Here is a 20,283-nt window from a genome sequence, read left to right as displayed (position 1 = left end):
TATTTCTTTGTAAAATATCTGACATTACCCTTACTATATCCCCCCAGAACTGTTTTGCCTTGTCACAAGACCACCACATATGATAAAATGAACCTTCATGTTGTTTACATTTCCAACATTTATCAGACATCTGACTATTACCACTGGCCAACTTCTTCGGTGTTAAATACCATCTATACATCATTTCCCTAGTCTGACTCTAACTGCTATTGCCATGCTGTGGTATTTTGGTTTTCAGAGCCAGAAAATGGCTGCAAAATAGTAGAGTCCAGTAGCTCCTTTAAGACTAACCAACTTATTTGTAGCATAAGCTTTTGAGAACCACAGCTCTCTCCGTCAGATGCATGGAGGGTATGAAGAAACTGGCCAGAGATATATAGTTGGTGAGGGGAGGGGGGAGAAGGGGGGATAGTGTGTGTGTGTGTGTGTGTGTGTGTGTGTCTATAGATAGATAGATAGATAGATAGATAGATAGATAGATAGATAGATAGATAGATAGATAGATAGATAGATAGATATGGCCAGTTTCTTCATACCCTCCATGCATCTGACGAAGAGAGTTGTGGCTCTCGAAAGCTTATGCTACAAATAAGTTGGTTAGTCTTAAAGGTGCTACTGGACTCTTTACTATTTTGCAACTGCAGACTAACAGCTAACTCCTTGAGAAAATGGCTGGAATTTTTAGTCAGGTGATGCTTAGCGAATTGATTTCCACATCCTCTGGTTGCTTTGAACATAGCTAAATAAAAAGCTTCTCATTGCTCAAGGACCTTGTTTATTTAGACACACTTATTTTTAAGCCCTTTCAGAAGCAAATAGGTGGAAGGTACGATCTTGAAATCGGCTACCTAACCAACGAACGCTCCAACCATATAAAATGTCAGTCTGTTTTTTGTTAAAAAATAAAGCACCAAAATAAATACTGATTTTTTTGTTTAAAATAAAGCACCAAAATAAACACCAATGACTTAAAAGCCAGCGCTTCAAAAATAACCCTGAAGACCGTCTTGCAGACAAAAGCACTTTGCCCCTCACGCCCCTAGATGCCTACCGTCAATCAATGGAATAAACCAATCAACGGAGGAGGCGCGGATGAAGAGGGTGGGAACGTTGTGCCTCTGGCCAATCCCTGCACAAGAGATTGCCCCAGCGAAACTAGGTCAATCTGGCAATCATTTGGATGACGTATGGCAGGGCGGGAAGCTTCAAACTTGGAAAGCAAGATGGCGCAGCTTCAGCGGCGGCAATACGGAACCGGGTTGGACTGGTTTTTTTGAACCTCTGTGTCGTGACGGGAACGGCGCTTGGCCGCACGAATGCAGCTTCTCAGGGCTAAGTGTCACCTGGTTTGGTGCATGGGGATGGCTGAGGCCAAATCGATCCTTGTCGGATGCGAGGGAAATGTGCATGCGCTGCCGGACTGAGCATGCGCAGATGTAGCTTCTCCGTGCTCTCGATCGCCCCCTCATGGGAAAATGAGGCCAAGCACTTTAGAGCTCTCTGCCAGACTATGCGAAGCGCTGCGGGGCGAGGAAACTGAGTGAGTGTACGTGGGGATGCGTCTCCACGTGTCTGTAGGGGGCTTGGCAAATGTGAATCCCCCCCTTTTTTCTTAACTTCTTGATTTTTTGTAAGGGAAACTCACTCCTGCAAAACAAAAAGTGCCACCCTCCCCGAAAAGTTTCGTAAGAGAAATTCACAATGATACATCTTATATTTCCCTATTCTCATTTGCAGAACTGAAGGTTTTATTATTTATTTGAAGTTTCTGTTTGCAAAAGAAATGTCACTTCTGCAAAACCAGAACACCCTTCCCCTAGTCTGCAAAGATGAATGTTTGTGGACAGCAAATTTCTTTTTGCCAAAATAATTTTCATTAAATTTCTTGTGTTTGGGGCGTTTGCAAGTTGTTGACATGTTACCCCAAACCTTTCAGTGCAGTTGGCTAGGAATGGTGTCTCTGACCATAAACAGCGTGTGTGCCTTTACCTTCCCTCCAAGTAGCACAGGAGGGTATCATTCATAGATAAAAACATGATAACAAAAGGAGGTGAGAGTCCAAAATCACCATCATCAATATTTTCAGTATTTACACAGTGGTGTAAATATGGTGCTTGTTATCTTTACAGCAGTCCTGCAAGGTGGGCCAATATTAGCCTCATATCACGCAGGGGAGAGACTAAGGTTGAAGCTGAGTGACTTAATGAAAGGTTGTCAAGTGAGTTCATAGAACACATGGAATTTAAAATGGTGGCCTCGTGATTTATAGCTCTATCCATTAGTAGAAATACTGTGTCTGTTGTTATTTACTTTATTTATTCTCTCCAATGGATAACCAAAGCAGCTGACATTGTTCTCTCTTCTATTTATCCTCACAACAAACTTGTGAGCTCGGCTAGGCTGAGAGTGAGAGAAATTTTATGAAAGGCTCTTCCTACCATTCGAGTCTTATCTCTTCTTTGGGGAAATATCTTTTTAAAATAACCTGCTCACTTTATAGAATTGATGTGCCCAGAGAGCAAGCCCGCTTTGGCATCATTTTATCAATATTGGTTTGATTTCTCTTCTCTTTATTTATATTTATATCCCCCCATTTCTTGTGACTCAAGGCTGCTTACAAATCTTAATTAAAAACATCACAATTTAAAAACAAGAAAATAAAACTCCAAATAACCCCCCTGCTTCCAAAAGATACATATGAGTTATATATAAAATGGCTTGTAGCATCTCCTGAAAAAGTCTGTTCCACAACATAGGAGCTGGACTGGAGAAGGTGTGGGCTTTGGTTGATGCCAGGTGAACGACCTTTAGTGGGGAAACAGCCACGGGGATTTATTTTCTTATGATAAATTCTTGTCCCATCCTAATCCATTTTCTTCCCTTGCTTCTCACACATTGGAATGCATTTAAGGCACTGTCTGCTGTTGGATGGATCTTCTTGACTGAACAAATGTATGGAGGGGGAAAAGTCTAGCATTAGCCATGAAAGCCAGATGGAGCCTCCAAAAACAGATGCAGTCTATCTCAGACTAACTCTTAGTGAGAAGGCCGTAGCCTTCCTGCCCTGTTTGTGGGCTTCTCGTATCCCATGGGCTTCTCTGAGGAACCATGTAGTGGGCTAGATGTTCTGATCCAGCAGGGCTCCATAGCTGTTCTATGACCAAAATATCTAGATTTTGGTAACAAAGAGGCCAAAACAAGTATGTTCCAAGCAATTGGAAACTGTGGTTCTTTTTTGAACAAGCCAAGACCTTGCCTTTGTTTTCTGATTCATATCCTTAAGATTGGTTTCCCCTCCTTTCTTTTCTTCCTGTGCAGGGGCATGTCTGGGCACAGAGCAAGGGATATGGTTGCTGGCTGTGTTTATTGCAGCATTTTCAGTTTTCCTTTTCAGTGTTTGAATTTGGGCAAGTGTGGTGAACAGGAAGTAGTGGTGTTTTGCCCTGACATGTCATGCAACCAGAGTGGATATAAATCAATGATTTTTTTAAAATAATAATAATAAAATTGGATTGTTTTGTTTTTTAAAATTAAAAAATCGAGTTTTTTTAACAAAATGTTTTTTGAAGAAAAATGTAAAGATAGTTTTCTATTTAAGATACATTATTGTCCAAAGGTTATCATCACGAAATAAGGATTAGTTTTTAATTATGTAGCATGAGGCTGTATATTCATGCAATGTTTAATTTTTTTTTTAAACGAATGTCATTAATCCATTCACAATGTCAAGCTCTTCCAGAGGTTTCTGTAAGACTACTGGGCAATTTTTCTATCTAGAAGATATTATCACAGATGCTTGGTTTTACAGTTCTCAAAACTGTGAATTTGTTTCTGCCTCTTCTTCACAGCAAAAAGGTTATAAAATAAACATACATAGTTGAGGAAAAGACCTTAATCCCATTGTTCCTTTGCAAATCTTTGAACACAGAATCAATTTCTTACCTCTTAAGTGCTAAGTTTCAAAAAATTCAATGAATAGAAGATTGTTGGTGGTAGAATAGATCTGCACGAGAAGCTAAGTGTGAGAGTCTTTATGTAGGAAAGAATGAGTCTTTATGTAGAAAACTGAGATTTAAATCTAGTCTTACTGACTAGTGATTTCAATCGTGATTTCAATCAATTCGATTTAAATCAAATCCACCCTGCCAGACATGTCATGCAAATCTAAAATTGTAATGCCAGATGTACAGAACCCTTTCCCTAGTACCTAGGATACAGTCTGGTTTAAGAATTGCAGGATCGTGAGATCTCTTGGGAACCGAGACGATTTATTGAAGGCTGGACAGATGCAGCTCTTCCTTCATCTGGCGTATTTCCCTCTATAATATTAATACATTTCTGTTGGTATTATAAGAGCAGTTTATCAGTGTAAGCTCCCCAAGGCCAGGATTTGTCTGAATAAAAATGCTGTCGGTGCTACATTAATCACGGCAACCGAGAATCCCCTTCCTTGGGAGATATTTAGAAAAGTCTAGCAGATCCCTCCAAAAGAGATTATGGATGTAATCCTAAAAACACTGGGAGTAAGTCCAGACTTACTTCTGAGTAGACCTGCTTATGATTACTTCTTGCGCCCTCGACTAGATGCCTTGTCAGGCTTTCCTTCTGTTTGCTTCACATTCTCAGCTGTGTCTTGATTTCCAGGATGGTGGAAGCCCTTCTGAAACGGGGTGCAGACCCCAATCTAGTTCTGCCCGAGGGGATTGCCGCCATACACTTGGCCGCCGGCATGGAGCAGGAGAGCGGGCTTCGGTGTCTCGGCCTCATCCTTCAGTATGGTGGAGACCCCAATGTCAGGTACTCAGGAGGTGACACTTTTTTTCCGAGAAGGGCAGGCTCTTTATTTGAACATCACAATTTTGTTCAAATTTATATTCTATTGATAACCGGAGATGATGTTCGTTCGTATGTGCACAGCACGTGGGTGGGGGCAGTCGGGTGTGGGCAGGGGTGGATTGGCCATTATGGCCACCAGGGCATCCCCCGGTGGGCTGATGGCCTGTTCCCACCCCCAACTTGGACAGCCCCCTGGCACAGGGAAGGTGGCACCCAGCCAAGCCGTGTGTATCACCGGCTGGATCCCTCTCCTTCCTTCCCTCTTTGCGGGGCGGACAGGAGCCTTTCTAGGCATGTTTTTTTCCTCCCAGGCTGCCCCTGACCGCCTTCTCTTGATTGTCTATGCTGTGCTTGCATTTCACACACAAAGCGCTCTGACTCCCAGATCCTGTTTGAATCAAACTGAGGCCCAAAGTGTCTAGATGCTGAGTTGTACCTGGTTCTGCTTAGCTTCTGCAGAAGTCTGGTTTTGCTCAAAGCCTGGAGGGGCTGCGAGGCTGTGCAGCGCTAAAGCCGGGTACCCTGCCTGCTTGAGCAGCATAGGGGGATGTATGCTGTTCCAAGTGAAGATTCTGAGGAAGTCTTCATTCAATATTTGGGCAGATTTACGTCAGCTGGAGTTGGTTCCAGGTGATCTCGAATCAAGCAGCTGCCGGGGTCAAAAATAGGGGAGGGATATTGCCCTCATGCTTTGCCTGCATGCTTCCCAGGAGCATCATAACAGCACCCACAGGGATCCATGCCTTAGTTACATCTCGACTGGGCTACTGCAATGCACTCCACTTGGGGCTACCCCTGAAGATCTCCCAAGCCCAATTCTAAGTGCTGGTTCTAGCCTTTAAAACCCTACCTGGCTTGGGACCAGGGTGTCTGAAAGACTGTTTTCTCTCATATGTACCTGCCTGGGAATTAAGATCACAGGGAGAGGCCCTCCTGACTGTCCCATCGACCAAAGAAGCTCGTCCGGTCGATACACGAGAGAGGGCCTTTTCAGTGGCAGCCCCACAATGACGGAGCCATCTCCCCAGAGAGGTGCTCCTAACCCCTCACTTTCAGTCTGTAGGAGGCAGCTGGAGACAGTTTTGTTTAGAACTGCATTCAATACGCTTGGTCTTTATTGATAGTGATTTTAAATTGAGGTTTTAATGTATTTTTTGTATCTGTGGAAGCTGCCCAGACGGCCATAAGGTAGAAAGGTAACTAACAAATGTTTTCAGTAATTTTTTTTTTAAAAAAATGACAGACTGTTCTGAGATGGAGGTTGCCAGACTAAGCCAGCCCTCGGTCCAACCCAACCTGATTTGCTTATCTTCTTAAGTTTCTCGATATACGGTGCCTATGACCCTCTTGTCCTTTATCCCTGTATTCCAGGTCTGTGGATGGTTTGACCCCCTTGCATGTCGCAGCCTCCTGGGGGTGCTATACCTGCTTGAAACTCTTGCTGCTTGAAGGAGGAGACCCCAGTCTGGCGGACCAGGTGAGTCGGAAAGCGTCCGCCTTTGGAGACGCTGTGCGTAGAGTGCGGATGGGGGTGCCTGTTGGTTCTTTGGGGCTTTTCTTTTTCACAAAGGGTGATGGCTCAGGTAGAAACACCGCCTTGAAAATGTTTTGGCCGTTTTCATTCTAGCTTCCGCACTCTTTTGCAAGATCCCCGATGCTTGTTAAGTGGCTGCCTCACAATAGGAGTGGGGCAGAAACTGCAAAAGTGACCTGTGCTGAATGTGAACAAAGGCAGTCTTACTTGTGTCGATATTTTTCTTGGTTTTTGCCCCATTTTTAGCTTGCTTTTCAGCCAAAGCTCAGCCTCAGAGTATTTCTGTTTCAGCGGGGAATGAAAGCCAGAGAAAGGCATGGGGAGTAATTAAGGGCCCAGGGAGATCTTGTTGCTCTGCAGCTGTACGGAGATAAAGTGAATATATTTAGCCATATTATTATCTTGGCTAGCGCTTGCAGCGTTCCAAGCAATTCAAACCTCCCAACAACCCTACAAGGTAGGCCAGTAGAATTATCTCTGCTTTTGTAGTTGGGAGAGCAGAGAGAGAGCGACTTTCCCAAGGCCACTGAGCAATGTTGTGGTGGAAGCGAAGTTTGAATGGGGGATGTCCAAGATCTGAGCTTAATCTCTTTAGCCCCCAAGCACATTGAAATTCTATTTCATTCCTATCCGGTTTTTTGAGTTTTGGGAGTATAGCGGTGCATTGTGGAATGCATTTTGTGTTGCTCCAACATCAGTGACTCACTTTGCAGTAAATTTGATTTTTTTGGGGGGGGTGTGGGAAAAGGAGGAGGACTTGATTTGATTGCAATAAACAGAGCAATGTTTGCAATAAACAGCAGTGCGTTAAAGTGTTTAAAGTGTCGGACCAGGATATGAAAGCTTGCTAGGTGACATTGGGCTGAGCATACCCTCTCAAATTAATCTACCTCTCAGGGTTGTTGTGAGAATAAAAATGGAGGAATGGAGGAGAATATAAGCTGCTTTGGGGTCCCCATTAGGGGAGCCCCGAATGTTGAATCATCTGCAGAAGGGAACTTTTGTTTGATTTCTGGGGTGACATGTGCTACAAAAATTAAAGGCAGCCAGGTTGATCAATAACGGTGAAAAAAATCTAACATTGGAGGCAGAGCGGTATAATGAGTAGGGAATCTGACTCTGAGCTGAGAGTTCAGATCTCTGTGCTGCCATGGAGGCTCGCTGGGTGACCATTGGCCAGTCATCGTTTCTCAGCCCAACTTAACTTTGCAGGGTGATTGTGAGAATCAAATGAGGAAGGGATGCACTGTGTACGTTGCTTTGAGATCCTTAGGAAGGGTAGGATAAAAACATACCCGAGAGCGAGAATGTGTTTATTAGGACTAACAAAATTGCTGCAACAGAGTGAACAAGATGTTATGTTTCACTAAACTCTTCATCAAGCTGGATGTTAAGTGCAAAGGTGTGGCGGGGGGGGGGGGTGACAAAAAGAGATGTTTCTGAGAGGCTCTTACCTGTGTTAATGAGGAGGTGTTGCACAGACGTCATTAGGTTAGATTGGTGCAAAAAGCTTTTTGTTTTCAGCAAGGCCTGGTGCGATGGAAGAATGATGGCTGTTCTCCCTCTGAAAATATAAAAGCCAGAAATTATTCGGCCTCTGTCTGCAGCATGAATTGGAAGTTTCCAGTTCCTTGTGAGGCTCAAGCCAAAAAGAAAGGAGAGGGGCTTCATATCATAAGGTTGGCAATAGATTATCCGGTAGAAGCCGAGTGTGATAGTATTAACTAGTGGCTGAGTTCTCGGTGCTATAGAAAGAACAGAGCTACTCTTCATTGCTTCTCATTGTCAGAATATAAATGAAGAAAAGGGCTTTGGTGGCATTTCCAGTGCGTACAGCAACATCCGTGCATTTAACTATCAAGAGTGAAAATGGTTTCCCGGTGGATGGGGAACCAGCAAGCCAGATGGTGAGCTTGTCGTTGCTCTTTGGGACAACGTCTAGTTTCTCGTCCTCTGCTTTTGTCTTTCAGGATGGGAACAGAGCCATCGATCTCGCCATGGAGCAAGGGAACGAGATGTGTGTCCGTATCCTTCAGCAGTTCCTGGGAGAATCCGGACCGGAGCAGCGCCCCTGGATGTGTAAGTTCTTGGCTGAAAGGCCTGTGAAACCAGTTCCCCAGACTCCTTTCCTGGGTCTGATGCCCAAGGAACGTAACCCGTGTTTTCTTTGCCCTTTCCTGTCTGTTGTCAGCCCACAGAAGAACCGACAGCTTCCTTTCCACGGACGTTGAAGATTTCTCAGAAATTGACAGTTGGCTGTCTGAAGACGAGACTCTCCCGGGCTGCTGCAACAGGAGCCAGAAATGGGCTCCGAAAGAGAGTTTGGAAGATGCGAGGCCAGGCGGTTCCATCCACCGCCTTGCTTCGACTGCTCCAAATGGGCTTGTAACCGACGGTATCCCAAAGGATCGAGCAGGTCGCTTTGGCGATTGTCTATCCTCCAAACTGGTGACTGAGGATTCTCAGCGACAGGGTACATTGTACGGCCACAGCAATCCCTGTGCTCAGCCGGTGGCCTCGTCCAATGCTTTTATCTCATGTAGCAATGTTCTTGGAAACGTTGCCGTAGCACGGCTTCCCGATGATAAGATTGCGTGTCCCAAATCAGAAGCGCACGACGGCATGCCCCAAGCTCCCTGCTTCAAAAACACTATCGATGGAGGGTGGCGGTTGTCTCCGGACCCAGCAGCTTTCCCAGATGGCATCTCTCCTGGCTGTTCAGTTGAATCCCAGTCAGGACATCCTAAACTGAGCCCAGAAGTATTGAACTCTAAGGGATCCGGGGAGGCCTGGATAGGCTCTCCCCCTCGTGCAATTCAGGGTGAGTGTGAAGCAGCCGTCCTTGAAACGCAGGACGCCAACGCCACGCTCAACCTTTCTCAGTACAAGAGCTTTCTCGATCCGGATCTCGTGGTGAAGATAACCAGCCAGGAAGGATTGGATGTCACCTCGCCAGATCACGCCTACGTTTTCTGCCGATTAAATTCCACGGTCACGTCGGACTTGGAAAACACTGTGGTTGCTCCGGCGTTTCTGACCAGGGCACATGGGAAACCTGACGGATGCTCTGGGGAGGAGAAGTCTTTTAGTGAGAGCTCCGATGGTGGCGGCAGCAGCCGATATGCCTCATGCGACAGTGAATGTTTTGCCAGTTCCTCGGAAATGCCTTGCGACGGCAAGGCTCAGAAACACAAAGAGAGGAAAGCTGGCCTTGCCGGTTCTCCCTGCAGCTCCGACAGTGTACAAAGTAGTAGCTTATCGCAGATTCTCCAAGGCCCACGTTCTGGTGCATCCAAGGGCTGTTTAGGAGAGCACGTAGAGACAAGCTCAGTGCAAGCAGCTGGTGAAGACAGGGCCTCTCCCGCCAGATCTGACAGTGTAAGACGCTTATATGATGGATCTCACTTTAAACAAGCATTTTCCAGGATATGTGCTGGAATGCGCTCTTCACATCTCCACATCACTGGAGAGAGTGAATGTTTGGGAAGTGTCAGAGAGGCAGGCCCCTCCCAAATGTCCCGGAATGACCTTCCTGTAAAAGATCCTATGGGAAACTGGGACTTTTGCACTCAGCAGTTGAGGGAGTTGCACCGTCTGGCTGTTCCTGGAGAAGAGGACTCGGCGCCTTTAGAGGCTCTGGCCTCTCTGACCGGGAAACAAGCTGCTAATGTTAAACTGCAAGAGGGATTGAACGGTGCCCCCTTTGCTGAAGCACGGACCAGGTTGAATGAGGACCAAGGAAGGAGTCCTGTGTCGGCTTTCCCTTGCAGCACTCAGGATGTGGTGCAAAGAGGAGGGGATTCGTGGGCTGAAGACACAGTACTGATCCAGAAGGAATCAGAAACGACGCCGGCGCCACCAGTCGGCGAGAGCTCCGTCGCACCTGTGGATGACACAGTGGCCGTCCCCCTTCACAGTCTGAACACTGGAGAAGAAGAGACCTCAGACTTGGATGCAAAGTTGAGGAGGATGATGCTCGCAACCAAGGTCTGCCACTCGCCATTGCTCCAGTGCGACCAAAGGCCCTGCCATGTTACGCCCCGGTCCAAGAGCCGCATGGCCGCATCTGCTTCCTATGCCAGCAGCAGCTCCTCCCTCTTTGATGAAACCCTGGAGATGCCAAGGCGCTCCAGGAGAGTGAGAAGTCCTGACGGGATGCCGTGGACAGCCAGTGAAGTGAGGAAGCCGGACTCGGACCTGATGAACGGGAGCCCACCTTGCAGGGTGAAGGAAGAAACCAGCAGCCTGGAGGATACTGAATTAATCGCGGAGAGCCCCAGGAGCTGTCAGCAAGCCAGCTGGCTCCAGTCTAGTACTTCAGGCTCTGTCATTGCCAGCTTCGGAGCACCGACAAACTCTGGGAGGAAGATTTGCACAAATGATGACAGGTCCAGCCAGGAGGTGGATGTAAAACTTGGCACTGATGGCTGTGCAAGTTTAGAAATGAAACCTCCTTTAATGGAGAGTACGTGGCTGCCGAAGGAGGGAGAGGGAGATTGCACAGCATCAACAGGAGTTGATGCTGTGCCTTCTTGCGCAGAGCTTGAAAAGTCAACTAACATGCACAGTAGTGCCCAAAGGCCGCCCAATCCCGCAAGGATTAGTTTCAGCAGGCTTTCCTCCAGAGGTCCGTCGGGCATAGCAGGACACTTCAGCCATCTGCCTGAAAGACTGAGTCCGACTTCCAACTACTGCCACCAGGATGTCCCACTGTCACCTGGAGGCCGGCCTGTGAATCTTAGCACTGGCGAGCCGGTGGAATACCTCTATGTGGACGAAGATGAAGGTCACGCCCTCGTCGAGCGGCACATTCCAAGCACAGACCACTCGGTTGCCAGCACTACGAGCTCTGAAGACACTATTATCTATGACTGGCGGGCATATACGAAGAGCCAAGTGTCGGGGCAGTCGGACAAGGAGAACCGTCATCCGCAGGTGCTGTCGGAGCTGAGCCACCTTTCCGACGAGGCTCTAGTCAGGAAGCTGCGAGACTTTGGGGTCAATCCAGGACCCGTGACGGGGCTCACCCGGAAAGTTTACGTGCAGCTGTTGGAGAAGCTGGTGAGTGACCCAAAGAGCAAGGCCCGGAAGGGCTCCGCAGGTAGGTGAACTCCTCTGGGCATCAGATCTTGGTGGAACCCTTTTTAATCTCGTGGTGGTGTTTCTTCATGCAAGGCACGTGTGAGAGTCGGAATACGCTCTCCATCCATCCCAGACATGTAAAACCGGCCTATCACACTTGGGCTGCAACCCATACTATGCCCCAGTTGCATTGGACTTCATTAACTCCTAGCTGTTTGATTCTCACAGCTTTAGTGGGGCACAGAGTGTAGGGGAGAGAGCTGCCCTCTTTGATCACCTGAGTATTACAGCTTCAGGTGTAAGAGCTTGTCTGGGTTCATCATGTCAGAAGGGGTCACATGGAAACCAGGCTCTGATTTGAGAATCCTGAAGTTTCCAAAGCAGAGAAAACTGGTGGCGTCCCAGACCACCTTTCTCCATCTATCAGTTGTTTGTTTATCTTTGTTTATTATCTCTCTGCTCTAGCAAGATGTTGTGTCTTCTCTTTCCCAGATATAAGGAAAATTAGCTATAAATGGTGATAGCAGAACGGGGAAGGCAGAGACTCTGCAATCTTCCGCTGGATTTCCCTGATTTTCCAGGAGAGCTTTGGAAACCTTTTGTCTAAGCCAGAGTTAGAATGGATACAAATAATGCAACATACAGCTGGGTTCTTTGTTTAAAGTGAGATGGGAGTTCTGTAAATAGGGCTTTTAAGTAGTAATGTCCCCGGGCAACTGTGGAGAGACAGCGTGGTTGGCTTCTCAACATGCATCTTAGACCTGTTGTGGTCTTTTGCTGAGTTGTGATGACGCGCTCTTTCTTTGTGTCAAGGGTACAGCCTAGAGCTTTCTTCTGCCCTGGAAACATATCAGATCCCGGATGGCAAAGATGACGAGATGATTCTGTTTAGGCAGTTTGACCAGCCAGACAAGAACCGGAAGTGGAGGGAGGGAGTGCTCAAGTCGAGCTTTAATTACCTGCTGTTGGACCCCAGGTAAGAAATCCCCTCTCCAGGTGTGCCGCTTGGGATCTGTCCCTAACTTTTTGAGCATTGATGAGGAGCTGGTAATGAGATCCCCGCGGCCTGGGGAGGTATTGTTCGAAAGCTCATCCCCCGATTCTCATCTCGGTCATTTCCTCGTCAAGAACTGTGCATCTCTTTGGAAGTCCTTCAAGCCAGAGACGTCCATTCATTTCTTTCTTCCTAACATGATAGTGAAGCATTGTGTACCAGGAAGCTGTGGGATTGTGAGAGCCCCAAACCTTAATTGGCAGGAAATTACGGAAATTACACGGTGTCTGATGCAAAGGCCTGGCTGCCAGCCACAGCGATTGAAGATGGCTCAGGTTTTATCCTTCCCTGGGAAACTGTAGTACTATTAATGTTTCTTGAAGGTCCCTATGTGTTTCACAAGAAAGCAGCATTCCATTTTCTAAAGTTGAATATGGAGTCATCTTTATAGACTGCCACTTGTTTTCCTTGAGTGGTCAACATGCCCTGTGGGGAGGCGCTGTGGCCTAGTGGCAGGAGGCTCCAAGATCAATCCTGGGGGGATTCAGACAGGGATAGGTCCTTTCCCGACACCTTCTACCAGGAATTCTCTCTGTCTGGGACCCCCACACAAAGGATGTGCTCTACCCCTGAGCTTTGACCCCCTCAACGCATCGAGAGGAAGGATGTGGGTGGGGAGAAAGGCAAGGACTTGTGTCCCCATAAAACATCTATTAAAAAAAGATTGTGTGGGTCTGTTTGGAGAGCATTTGCTGTTAAGGAAGGAGCTTCTCCCCTAGGGCAGGATAAGTTCACCTGAGCAGGCTGCTGTGAAGCAGACAGCCGCCTTAAGGATGTCTTTACAGCTGGGTAATTGCAGTGTCCAAAAAGCACCTGGCCAGCTTTTCAGTCAAATGCCCTTGGGGGAGAGAGAGAGAGTGTATACTCATCAAAAATTCGCTAAGCCTGGCCTTTGTTGCCTGATGCAATGAAACTCTTAGCTTGGTAGAACGTTGCTGTGTGTCGCAAGGTGCGGCCCGTTGTGTGGAAAGTGAACTTACGATTTAGGATTCCAGCTAAAATGGCTGAACAATGGCTCAGTTTGGTTCAGTAAGCGCTGGCAGGTTCTGGCCTAGCTGAGACATCCAGTCTCTGCTAATTAACAACACCTGCAAGATAGATCGAGATGGGTAGCCCTGTTAGTCTGTCTGTAGCAGCAGAAAAGAGCAAGAGTCCAGGAGCACCTATAGGACTAACAAAATTTGTGGTAGCTATTGTCATTTGGCATCTGAAATCACTCAGATGGACTCACATTCTAGCTGTATCTGAAGAAGTGAGCTGTGACTCCCGAAAGCTCATACCCAACCACAAATTTTGCTAGTCTTGTAAGTGCTACTGGACTTTTGCTCTTTTCGAACACCTGCAAGCACTCTTTGAGTCCCAAGTGAATGGCGTTGAAGAGCAGTCTCGGAGAGCTCCTTATCTCATCCTCCCTGTATGTTCTCATCTCAGTAATGCCAATTAATTGCCGAACCCTGATTGGCTCCTGAGTTGCCTGGTGATTCACTGGGGACTAGAAAAGTTCCTTTGTGTTTCACAAGAAAGCAGCATTCCATTTTCTAAAGTTGAATATGGAGCCATCCTTATAGACTGCCACTTGTTTTCCTTGAGTGGTCAACATGCCCTGTGGGGAGGGGCTGTGGTCTAGTGGTAGGAGGCTCCGAGATCAATCCTGGGGGGGGGGGGGGTCAGACAGGGATAGTTCCTTTTCTGACACCTACGAGGGATTTTCTCAAGACTAGAAAAGTTGGCCTTTGGTATGCTTTGTGAGAGGGCTTCCATACTACCAGATGGGTAAGATGAACATCTTTTGGACGTCAGTCAGTGAAGCTTAAGTTAGTCAGCTCTTAAAAGTTTTAGATAGCCAGAATTTTACTTAGCAACAGCTAGGATGTTTCTTTTGTACCTGTTTCCTGATTTCTTGTTGAGTGCTTAATGCTTTTGCAAACACTCTTTAAAAGCTAATAAAATATATTTTGTCGAAGGCTTTCATGGCCGGAGAATGTTAGTTGTTCTAGATTTTCTGGGCTGTATGGCCGTGGTCTTGGCATCTTTAGAGGTGTAGCACCGAAAGACAGAGATCTCTCAGAATACAGTGAAGCCTCCCCCCATTAGCATTCCACACCCTGGGAAACTCTTACTGGATGACTCAGCCCAAACCCATCTTCCTGAGTAGATATAAATTACCCGCTATCATCTTCTCCACGCATTGACACTGAAAGATCTCTGTCTTTTGGTGCTACACCTCTGAAGATGCCAGTCACAGCTGCTGGCGAAATGTCAGGAACTACAATGCCAAGACCACGGCCGTACAGCCTGGAAAATCTATAACTAAAATATATTTTGTTCAAGCCATGTCTGGACTTACTAATTGAGCCATGAGTACACCCCAAAGACAAACCCAGGAGGCTGGAGAGCCAGGGCCTAGGTGAAGGCAGAGCTCTCAGCCCAAAATTCACCAGGGTCAAGCCTCTCTCCTGCCTGACTGTCAGGGTGGCCAGTGCCTGAAGGAGGAGCCTGGGGGGCTTGCATCCATACACCCATCCGCAGGAATTGTGTTCTGGTTAATCTGTCTACAACTGTTCTTGTTCTTCCCAGGGTCACCCAGAACTTGCCCTTCCGCTCGCAGTACATAAGCCAGGCAGAATGCTTCCGGACCTTCATCAGCGCCATCTTCTACGTGGGGAAGGGGAAGCGGTCCAGGCCATATTGTCACCTCTACGAAGCCTTGACCCACTACAAGGAGAGGCGGCGAAAGCAGGGGGCCAAGGTCTGGGCTGGTTCACTTGCGCATCGGCCCTTTTAAAGAAGACAGGGAAGGAGACAGTTGTGGCAATCTGCCCTCTCAGCTAAAAAAAAGTTCAGCCTTAAAACTGTGAGCACGGGGTAGAGCGTGGACAGCGCTCTGGGTTTGCCCTCCAGTTTTCGTGAGTTTCAGCTTTCTTTTCGGGGTCCCCGAGGAATGATCATGCCTAGCTTTAGAACATATGAAGAGCCCTGCTGGGGGCATCTAGTGCTGTATTCGCTTGCTCACAGAAGCTGTCCAGAAGATCTGTCAACAGGGCACAGGGCCATAGCCTTCTCCGTCGTTTCCTCACAGTGTCTGCTCTTCAGAGGCACGCTGTTTCTGACCACAGATGTAACCCATGGCTAATAGTGAAAGACCTTTACTTAATCCCCTTTCAAAGCACTCTAAAGACCAAACTCAGTGTGGCAGGGGGAGCGGGGAACACAGAACTGTATTTATACAGATGGCTACCCATTTCTGTGTAAAGCGTTAGTGTGTGGTGGCCTTTTATTGAAACCTGAGTGCAAGGGGGAACTAAACTTTCACCATTATCTTTTTTTTTTTATAATTTTTTTTATTTTTAACATCTAAAACAGTAAACTATAAGAAACTACAATAGTACAAGGGGAGGGAAAGAAGGAAAAAAAGAGAGGGGGAAGGGGGGGTGGAAAAAAGGGGAAGGCAGCATACAAACCCTAAACACTACACTTCAATGCTTTCCCTTCATACTGCCATAATTAAAAATTAAAGCTTAATAAAGTAATGATGGAATGGTTGATCTTACAAAATACAAATTACAGTTCAAATTAAATCTCCCCCCCCCCCTCCCGGGCCTCTGACGCAGTTCTCTCTGAGCAGCTACAGCCGCAGCGCTCGTTGCCTCCCCCCTCCCTTCAGGCTTCGAATCTTCTTTTTGCTTGGTGTCTTGCCCAAATTCTTGATTTTTGTCCACAAAATCCCTTAGCTGATCTTCCGAATTAATCTTGTAAGCTTGATCTTTATAACTAAACCCGATTCCTTCCGGAAATAGCCATTTGTACTTTAAACCACGTTCCCTCAAAAGAGCTGCCAGCCTTTTATACTTAAGTCTTCTCTTCCGAACTAAAAATGGAACGTCCTTCAGTATCTTGACTTTATTTCCCAGAAAGTCCAAGTCCGCATTATATGAGTTATATAGGATAGTGTCCCGGACCCTCCTAGATGAAAACTCAATAACAATCTCGCGAGGCAGCTGCCGCTTCATTGCATATTTTGAAGATGCCCGACGGACTCCCAAAATGGCGCTTTTTACTTCTTCTTTAGTTGCCCTCGCGGGTGTCGCTAAAAGTTCTGAGGCAAGATCCCTTAAATCCTCGTTTTCCTTCTCTTTAACATTCTGGAGACGCAAAACGGTTTGTGTTCGCTCCACTTGGAGCCCAATCAGCTGGTTTTCCACCAACTTTAGCTCCTTGTTCGTTGCTCTCATAAGTGACGCATTTTCCCGGGCAGACTTCTCTGCCCCCCCCCCCCCCCGCTACTTCCTTGATGGCTTTCACATCGCTCTCAATTAAGCCCACCCTTTGATCTGTTTCATTCAGCTTGTCAACAAAGGGTTTTATGGCTTCGATGACCGATCTTTTCACCAATTCCTCGAGCGACTCCCCTCTTCCCTGCAGGGCAGCCGAAACTGACTTGCCCAGAGCAGGACTCTGCTTTTTTGCTGCCATTTTAGGGGGGGGGGGGACCGCCAATCTTCCGAGACTCTGCGAGGGGGGAAAAATCCAAATCTTCTAAACTTCAGATCCCACCACTCCTTCACATGTGCTTGTAGTGACAGAAGGGATTCGCTTACTTACAGGCTTCCGCCTAGTCCTGTTCTTTGCCGTTTTCCGTGGCCCGGCAGCACGCAAGGTGCCGCGCACGTCTGCCGGCCTCCATAGGGACAAACGGGCAATTTACCCCCTGCCTCGATTTGCCAGAGGGCTCTTCCCGCCGCGTCCCGGACCCAGACTCCCTCCCTGGGAGTCCTGGGGGCTAACCTTTGCAGATCAGCCGCCCGGTCAGGCTGCTCGGCCGCTTCCTCTCGGACCTGCCGAGAGGAGCGTCCGACATGGCCGCGAAAAAGAAACCGATCCAACTTTCACCATTATCTTGACAGTACCACCCCTGCTTTCAGCTCTGAGGCGGAGTATTAAATTTTTTTATTATTTATTAGATTGGAAGCCTTCAGCCCATGATTTGGTGAGCTGGCATTAAATCAGTCTGTGAAGCCGTTTTTCCCCGCTACTTCATGACACACAAATATTTAATAACAACATTTGATTTATATACCACCCTTCAGGACACCTTAACATCCACTCAGAGTGGTTTACAAAGTATGTTGTTATCTCATATTGATAGACCATGAATTTGCCCAACTCCCTTGGTAAATCCATCTAATCCAGTGGCCATTATCACTACATCTTGTGATACTGAGTTCCGTAAGTTAATTGTACATCACATAAAGAAATGCAGTGTTTTTGCCTGAATGTCTTGCCTAGAAGCTTCCACCAAGTTCTAGTATTTGGGAAGAAAGTTTTCTTTGTCCGCTCTTTCCATACTATGCATGATTTCATAAACCTCTGTCATTGCCTGGAATGAAGAAATGATTTATTATACCAATTTAAAATGCATGCTATAAACTAATTTAAAGTCTTTCTCTTGTGCATCATTTGGGCTGACTATAATTTTGGTAAGGCCAGGAAAATAAAAATGAAATGCACAATACAGGCTAACCCACCCAACACAGGCTTTTCATTCACATCTGGAGATAACATCAACTTCCTGCATGGAAAGAATTATAATAATAATAACATTTGATTTATATACTTCCCACTCAGAGTGGTTGAAAAAGTGTTATTATTATCCTCGTGACAATCACCCTGTGAGGTTGACAGAGCTGAGAGAGCTCTGAGAGAGCTGTGACTGACCCAAGGTCACCCAGCTGGCTTCAAGCAGAGGAGTGGGGAATCAAACCTGGCTCTCCGGATTAGAGTCCTGCCGCTCTTAACCTCTACACCAAACTGGTTCTCTGTCTGGGGCAGACAGAGAGCTGGCTTACTGCCTCTTGCAAAGAGGGACCCTGCGCCTATCCGGTATCCATCCACAAGGGTTGGGCAAGTTTCTTTGTGTTTTTGAACTCTTGTGCATTCAGCTTTTAAGAGGAGGGTGGTTAGTAGTCCTGTGAGCCGCTCTGGCCTTGAGGACTGTAGCTCCCGCAGCGCAGCACTGCACCCTGCCTCTCTCAGCCAGCCTCGTTTCTCTTTCTTTGTCCCTAAGTTCCTTCTCTTCTCTCCCCCTCCCCCCTTCCAGGTGTGTCACAAAGTCCAGCACATTTTGGAAATCTGGGCGAGCGGAGAGGGCGTCATCTCCATGCATTGTTTCCAGAACGTTATCCCAGTGGAGGCCTACACACGAGAGGCCAGTATGGTGGACGCCATTGGTGAGGACTAACGTGGTGACGGCTAAAGGCCTGCCATCTCTCTTGTGCACGGCCTGGTTCTGCCTGACCTTTCCTCTCTCCCTTTAGGGCTGAAGATGCTGACCAATCAGAAAAGAGGGAACTACTACGGCGTTGTGGCAGGCTGGTCCATGAAGCGGCGCCGGTGCTTGGGCATCTACCTGTTGCACAGGGCCATGCAGATTTTCTTGGCCGAAGGAGAACGGCAGCTGCGTCCCACAGATATCCGCAAAGACCAGTGATGGGCCAGTCGTTGTCACTTTATCCTCCCAGCGGCCATCGAAGCTGAAAGCAAGAGTCTTGCTTGTGCCCAGTCTTTGGGATCAATGCGATCTTCTTACAAGCACTTAAGCCTTGCCTGAAATAAGGGACTTGTTGATTCATAGTGGCTGAAGAGTCCGTCGTAACAGCAGAACTGGTTGCCACTGGTAACCCTGAGGCTGGGGTTGTGAGGGATCCGTGTTTAAAGGCCCGGACAGGCAGATGCAGGCCTAGACACCTGAGGGAGGCTATGCCTGCCAAGATGTCCTATTTCCTGGGAAAGAATAATTTGGGGTGCTCTGCTGTTTTCCCCCTTCCAAGTTGTGAATCATTCCCCATCCCCAGCTGTTGTATCTTTTTCATGTTTGGTAGGGATCATGGAGGATTCAGTTAACAACTGGTAAGCAATTAGGTTACTTCATAAAAGCACACACAGGAAGAGAGCATCCTCCACACATTCCAGCCAGCTTGTGAAGGGTGCCGCAGGTCTTCCTTTGTGTTGTTTGAGATAGTTTGTAGCCTCCTTTTGGAAATGAAATATTGGTGGAGGTAGACAGACTGAATGTTCATCTCTTTTTAAAATCAGGTTCTCTTTCACTATGAGGCACGTGGAAGCCATTTTGAAGAACACTGTTCTGTGTTGTGGCTGTTTTAGACTACAATTAATGCTTTTTTATACCTCTGTTTTTATATTTTTTGATATTTCTCTGGTCTTGAGGAGAATGACAGCATTAAATGATATTGCTCAGATTGGTGTGTGGACTTATCTCCTCGTGGGTGTTTGCTGTGGTTTCTGGTCCTGCTCTTAATTTTTGAATTCTTCTTTCAGCTTTTTTTTTTTTTTGCCAAGCCAGGCCCTCAGTCCTTCCAGGCAGAGAGAGCTCTTTCAAGAACTGATTGCCTTTCTAGAATCTCTGGAAATCAGAAAATGGAGCCATCTCTTTTTAAAATGTCCTATGGATGATACGCACTGAGTGTTGACTGAAGCAGGTGCATGCCAAACTGGGAGCATGACATTGTGGGTTTGACCTGTGGCTGCCGATGCCATTTTAGTGAAGAATTTGACCATTTAAAAATGCCATGCGGGCCCAATCCTGATCGGGCCAGTGAGTGCAGGGGGACTGGGTACTCCCCCCCCCCGGTGTCATTTCAGCCGTAGGAAGGCTATTTCAGCTCTTGAAAAGGCACCAGGGGCGGAGGCAAGATTGCCTGGCACCCCCCTGGTCACAGGCCTGATCCTCCTTTGGCAACCATGAGTTGAACCTGTGGTT

Source organism: Eublepharis macularius, chromosome 5 (assembly GCF_028583425.1).
Source record: "Eublepharis macularius isolate TG4126 chromosome 5, MPM_Emac_v1.0, whole genome shotgun sequence".
Classification (NCBI taxonomy): Eukaryota; Metazoa; Chordata; class Lepidosauria; order Squamata; family Eublepharidae; genus Eublepharis; species Eublepharis macularius.
Note: the sequence above shows the minus strand (reverse complement) of the source record.